Source organism: Barbus barbus (assembly GCF_936440315.1).
Source record: "Barbus barbus genome assembly, chromosome: 36".
Classification (NCBI taxonomy): domain Eukaryota; kingdom Metazoa; phylum Chordata; class Actinopteri; order Cypriniformes; family Cyprinidae; genus Barbus; species Barbus barbus.
The window spans coordinates 27,929,005-27,936,392 of record NC_136714.1 but is presented as its reverse complement, the minus strand read 5'-3'; positions in this window follow the sequence as shown (position 1 = coordinate 27,936,392).

Here is a 7,388-nt window from a genome sequence, read left to right as displayed (position 1 = left end):
GATATAAACTCAGAATTACGAGTAAAAAGTCGAAATTGCGAGATATAAACTCAGAATTACGTGTAAAAAGTCAGAATTGTGAGATATAAACTCAGAATTACGAGTAAAAAGTCAGAATTTGAAGATATAAACTCAGAATTACGTGTAAAAAGTCAGAATTGCGAGATATAAACTCAGAATTACGAGTAAAAAGTCAGAATTGCGAGATATAAACTCAGAATTACGTGTAAAAAGTCGAAATTGCGAGATATAAACTCAGAATTACGAGTAAAAAGTCAGAATTGCGAGATATAAACTCAGAATTACGAGTAAAAAGTCGAAATTGCGAGATATAAACTCAGAATTACGAGTAAAAAGTCGAAATTGCGAGATATAAACTCAGAATTACGAGTAAAAAGTCAGAATTGGAAGATATAAACTCAGAATTACGAGTAAAAAGTCAGAATTGCGAGATATAAACTCAGAATTACGAGTAAAAAGTCAGAATTTGAAGATATAAACTCAGAATTACGGGTAAAAAGTCAGAATTGCGAGATATAAACTCAGAATTACGAGTAAAAAGTCAGAATTGCGAGATATAAACTCAGAATTACGAGTAAAAAGTCAGAATTTGAAGATATAAACTCAGAATTACGAGTAAAAAGTCGAAATTGCAAGATATAAACTCAGAATTACGAGTAAAAAGTCAGAATTGCGAGATATAAACTCAGAATTACGAGTAAAAAGTCAGAATTGCGAGCTATAAACTCAGAATTACGAGTAAAAAGTCAGAATTGCGAGCTATAAACTCAGAATTACGAGTAAAAAGTCAGAATTGCGAGATATAAACTCAGAATTACGAGTAAAAAGTCAGAATTGCGAGATATAAACTCAGAATTACGAGTAAAAAGTCAGAATTGCGAGATATAAACTCAGAATTACGAGTAAAAAGTCGAAATTGCGAGCTATAAACTCAGAATTACGAGTAAAAAGTCAGAATTTGAAGATATAAACTCAGAATTACGAGTAAAAAGTCAGAATTGCGAGATATAAACTCAGAATTACGTGTAAAAAGTCAGAATTGCGAGCTATAAACTCAGAATTACGAGTAAAAAGTCGAAATTGCAAGATATAAACTCAGAATTACGAGTAAAAAGTCGAAATTGCGAGCTATAAACTCAGAATTACGAGTAAAAAGTCAGAATTTGAAGATATAAACTCAGAATTACGTGTAAAAAGTCGAAATTGCGAGCTATAAACTCAGAATTACGAGTAAAAAGTCAGAATTTGAAGATATAAACTCAGAATTACGAGTAAAAAGTCAGAATTGCGAGCTATAAACTCAGAATTACGAGTAAAAAGTCGAAATTGCGAGCTATAAACTCAGAATTACGAGTAAAAAGTCAGAATTTGAAGATATAAACTCAGAATTACGTGTAAAAAGTAGAAATTGCGAGCTATAAACTCAGAATTACGAGTAAAAAGTCAGAATTTGAAGATATAAACTCAGAATTACGAGTAAAAAGTCAGAATTGCGAGATATAAACTCAGAATTACGGGTAAAAAGTCAGAATTTGAAGATATAAACTCAGAATTACGAGTAAAAAGTCAGAATTGCGAGCTATAAACTCAGAATTACGAGTAAAAAGTCAGAATTGCGAGATATAAACTCAGAATTACGAGTAAAAAGTCGAAATTGCAAGATATAAACTCAGAATTACGAGTAAAAAGTCAGAATTGCGAGCTATAAACTCAGAATTACGAGTAAAAAGTCAGAATTGCGAGATATAAACTCAGAATTACGTGTAAAAAGTCAGAATTGCGAGATATAAACTCAGAATTACGAGTAAAAAGTCGAAATTGCAAGATATAAACTCAGAATTACGAGTAAAAAGTCGAAATTGCGAGCTATAAACTCAGAATTACGAGTAAAAAGTCAGAATTTGAAGATATAAACTCAGAATTACGTGTAAAAAGTCGAAATTGCGAGCTATAAACTCAGAATTACGAGTAAAAAGTCAGAATTTGAAGATATAAACTCAGAATTACGAGTAAAAAGTCAGAATTGCGAGATATAAACTCAGAATTGCGAGATATAAACTCACAATTACGAGTAAAAAGTCAGAATTGCGAGATATAAACTCAGAATTACGAGTAAAAAGTCGAAATTGCGAGCTATAAACTCAGAATTACGAGTAAAAAGTCAGAATTGCGAGATATAAACTCAGAATTACGAGTAAAAAGTCGAAATTGCGAGATATAAACTCAGAATTACGAGTAAAAAGTCGAAATTGCGAGATATAAACTCAGAATTATGAGTAAAAAGTCAGAATTGCGAGATATAAACTCAGAATTACGAGTAAAAAGTCAGAATTGCGAGATATAAACTCAGAATTACGAGTAAAAAGTTGAAATTGCAAGATATAAACTCAGAATTATGAGTAAAAAGTCAGAATTGCGAGATATAAACTCAGAATTATGAGTAAAAAGTCGAAATTGCGAGATATAAACTCAGAATTACGAGTAAAAAGTCGAAATTGCGAGATATAAACTCAGAATTACGAGTAAAAAGTCAGAATTGGAAGATATAAACTCAGAATTACGAGTAAAAAGTCAGAATTGCGAGATATAAACTCAGAATTACGAGTAAAAAGTCAGAATTGCGAGATATAAACTCAGAATTACGAGTAAAAAGTCAGAATTGCAAGATATAAACTCAGAATTACGAGATATAAACTCAGAATTACGAGTAAAAAGTCGAAATTGCGAGATATAAACTCAGAATTACGTGTAAAAAGTCAGAATTGTGAGATATAAACTCAGAATTACGAGTAAAAAGTCAGAATTTGAAGATATAAACTCAGAATTACGTGTAAAAAGTCAGAATTGCGAGATATAAACTCAGAATTACGAGTAAAAAGTCAGAATTGCGAGATATAAACTCAGAATTACGTGTAAAAAGTCGAAATTGCGAGATATAAACTCAGAATTACGAGTAAAAAGTCAGAATTGCGAGATATAAACTCAGAATTACGAGTAAAAAGTCGAAATTGCGAGATATAAACTCAGAATTACGAGTAAAAAGTCGAAATTGCGAGATATAAACTCAGAATTACGAGTAAAAAGTCAGAATTGGAAGATATAAACTCAGAATTACGAGTAAAAAGTCAGAATTGCGAGATATAAACTCAGAATTACGAGTAAAAAGTCAGAATTTGAAGATATAAACTCAGAATTACGGGTAAAAAGTCAGAATTGCGAGATATAAACTCAGAATTACGAGTAAAAAGTCAGAATTGCGAGATATAAACTCAGAATTACGAGTAAAAAGTCAGAATTTGAAGATATAAACTCAGAATTACGAGTAAAAAGTCGAAATTGCAAGATATAAACTCAGAATTACGAGTAAAAAGTCAGAATTGCGAGCTATAAACTCAGAATTACGAGTAAAAAGTCAGAATTTGAAGATATAAACTCAGAATTACGTGTAAAAAGTCGAAATTGCGAGCTATAAACTCAGAATTACGAGTAAAAAGTCGAAATTGCGAGCTATAAACTCAGAATTACGAGTAAAAAGTCAGAATTTGAAGATATAAACTCAGAATTACGTGTAAAAAGTCAGAATTGCGAGATATAAACTCAGAATTACGAGTAAAAAGTCAGAATTGCGAGATATAAACTCAGAATTACGTGTAAAAAGTCGAAATTGCGAGATATAAACTCAGAATTACGAGTAAAAAGTCAGAATTGCGAGATATAAACTCAGAATTACGAGTAAAAAGTCGAAATTGCGAGATATAAACTCAGAATTACGAGTAAAAAGTCGAAATTGCGAGATATAAACTCAGAATTACGAGTAAAAAGTCAGAATTGGAAGATATAAACTCAGAATTACGAGTAAAAAGTCAGAATTGCGAGATATAAACTCAGAATTACGAGTAAAAAGTCAGAATTTGAAGATATAAACTCAGAATTACGGGTAAAAAGTCAGAATTGCGAGATATAAACTCAGAATTACGAGTAAAAAGTCAGAATTGCGAGATATAAACTCAGAATTACGAGTAAAAAGTCAGAATTTGAAGATATAAACTCAGAATTACGAGTAAAAAGTCGAAATTGCAAGATATAAACTCAGAATTACGAGTAAAAAGTCAGAATTGCGAGATATAAACTCAGAATTACGAGTAAAAAGTCAGAATTGCGAGCTATAAACTCAGAATTACGAGTAAAAAGTCAGAATTGCGAGCTATAAACTCAGAATTACGAGTAAAAAGTCAGAATTGCGAGATATAAACTCAGAATTACGAGTAAAAAGTCAGAATTGCGAGATATAAACTCAGAATTACGAGTAAAAAGTCAGAATTGCGAGATATAAACTCAGAATTACGAGTAAAAAGTCGAAATTGCGAGCTATAAACTCAGAATTACGAGTAAAAAGTCAGAATTTGAAGATATAAACTCAGAATTACGAGTAAAAAGTCAGAATTGCGAGATATAAACTCAGAATTACGTGTAAAAAGTCAGAATTGCGAGCTATAAACTCAGAATTACGAGTAAAAAGTCGAAATTGCAAGATATAAACTCAGAATTACGAGTAAAAAGTCGAAATTGCGAGCTATAAACTCAGAATTACGAGTAAAAAGTCAGAATTTGAAGATATAAACTCAGAATTACGTGTAAAAAGTCGAAATTGCGAGCTATAAACTCAGAATTACGAGTAAAAAGTCAGAATTTGAAGATATAAACTCAGAATTACGAGTAAAAAGTCAGAATTGCGAGCTATAAACTCAGAATTACGAGTAAAAAGTCGAAATTGCGAGCTATAAACTCAGAATTACGAGTAAAAAGTCAGAATTTGAAGATATAAACTCAGAATTACGTGTAAAAAGTCGAAATTGCGAGCTATAAACTCAGAATTACGAGTAAAAAGTCAGAATTTGAAGATATAAACTCAGAATTACGAGTAAAAAGTCAGAATTGCGAGATATAAACTCAGAATTACGGGTAAAAAGTCAGAATTTGAAGATATAAACTCAGAATTACGAGTAAAAAGTCAGAATTGCGAGCTATAAACTCAGAATTACGAGTAAAAAGTCAGAATTGCGAGATATAAACTCAGAATTACGAGTAAAAAGTCGAAATTGCAAGATATAAACTCAGAATTACGAGTAAAAAGTCAGAATTGCGAGCTATAAACTCAGAATTACGAGTAAAAAGTCAGAATTGCGAGATATAAACTCAGAATTACGTGTAAAAAGTCAGAATTGCGAGCTATAAACTCAGAATTACGAGTAAAAAGTCGAAATTGCAAGATATAAACTCAGAATTACGAGTAAAAAGTCGAAATTGCGAGCTATAAACTCAGAATTACGAGTAAAAAGTCAGAATTTGAAGATATAAACTCAGAATTACGTGTAAAAAGTCGAAATTGCGAGCTATAAACTCAGAATTACGAGTAAAAAGTCAGAATTTGAAGATATAAACTCAGAATTACGAGTAAAAAGTCAGAATTGCGAGCTATAAACTCAGAATTACGAGTAAAAAGTCGAAATTGCGAGCTATAAACTCAGAATTACGAGTAAAAAGTCAGAATTTGAAGATATAAACTCAGAATTACGTGTAAAAAGTCGAAATTGCGAGCTATAAACTCAGAATTACGAGTAAAAAGTCAGAATTTGAAGATATAAACTCAGAATTACGAGTAAAAAGTCAGAATTGCGAGATATAAACTCAGAATTACGGGTAAAAAGTCAGAATTTGAAGATATAAACTCAGAATTACGAGTAAAAAGTCAGAATTGCGAGCTATAAACTCAGAATTGCGAGTAAAAAGTCAGAATTTGAAGATATAAACTCAGAATTACGAGTAAAAAGTCAGAATTGCGAGATATAAACTCAGAATTGCGAGATAAATAAATAGAAAATGCTTTATTTTTTATTCTGTGCCAAAAACAAGCTTCCATAGAGATTGGATCTAATATTTAGGATTTTATTGTGGTTGTTTTGTTTTTTGGTCACTAAACATAATGGTGTTCTTAACTGTATTTTACCTCTAAAGCTCATTTAGTCTGAGCATTCATTTCATCACACTTACAGTAACAATTCATGATTTTATGAATTGTTTCAGTGGTAAATTCATGTAATGGTTTAAACATTATTTTCCTGAAACTGATACGTTGTGTTTGCAGCAGTGGATTTTGTGAATTTCAAGACCAGTTTTTTTTTTCAGAATAATTGAACCAGATATATGCCATGCATATGTGTGTGTGTGTGTGTGCGTGCGTGTGTGTTATGGTCTGGTTGCTATGGTGACTCCAGCAGCTGAGAAGAGGTAAATGAAGCATCTGTTCTCAGTTCAGCTGATCAAGGTCTACAGACACTTACTGTGTTGCCATGGTAACCGCAGTTTCCACCCTAACTACCATGGTTACTGTAACATCACTGATGAATATAGGAAGTTACTGTACTACAGTAAGTGGTTAATATGATCAGTTGTTCACTAACCCTAACTGTACTAGTTTCTCCTTCCATTTCCAGTATGATTAATGAATGGACCAGAAATTACATCAACCATGATTTCATCTCTTGCTTGACTCAAAGTTCAGACATTGTTTACACAAAAGTAGATTACGAATTCAAAAGTATATTCCTGAAATAATAACTGGAGTCTAGTATTTGAATCGGTTCTCATACATATACTGCGTCACAGCAGCTGTATTCATAATCATATTGAGTGCATACTGCGCAGTATGTAGTATGTAGTGCACTATTGTGAACAGTCTTCAGTGTTTTCTGATGAACGCTGGAGACATCTAGTGGTCACTGAGAGCATCACGTGGCTGATCGATGACGTCACAGAGGATATATATATATATATATTTACGTTGCAAGATTTTTATTCGCAAGAACAAATTTCTAAACACTGCTGAGATTCCCCATACTGTTAGATCTCTTAAAATCATAAATAATAAGAATACATTTTTTAAAGAACGTATACTTCTAGATCTTATATTTCTAGGATTCTTTTTTATTCTTCCTTTCCTTTTCATTTTATGTTGTTTGTATTTTCTTCTTTACAAAATGATACATATTAATATTTTAATATTTTGTTTATGAAGAATTTTAAAGTGCTAAAATATCATGAAAATATAATTAAGCATATCATAATATTAATATAATAATAATCACATAATAACTAACACAGTAATAGTCTATTAACGTGTTACAAAATAAAGAAAAATAGACTTTCATTTTCTTCATGTTCTTCTTTATTTTCCTTGATTTTGAGGATGAAATATGATCCGGACATTTTCTTGACATTTTCTAGGTTTTTATAAGATTTAAAGATTTCAGACTTTCTGCTCAAGTTTAATTCAAATCATAATTCAGAAATAAACTCAAGATTTACTC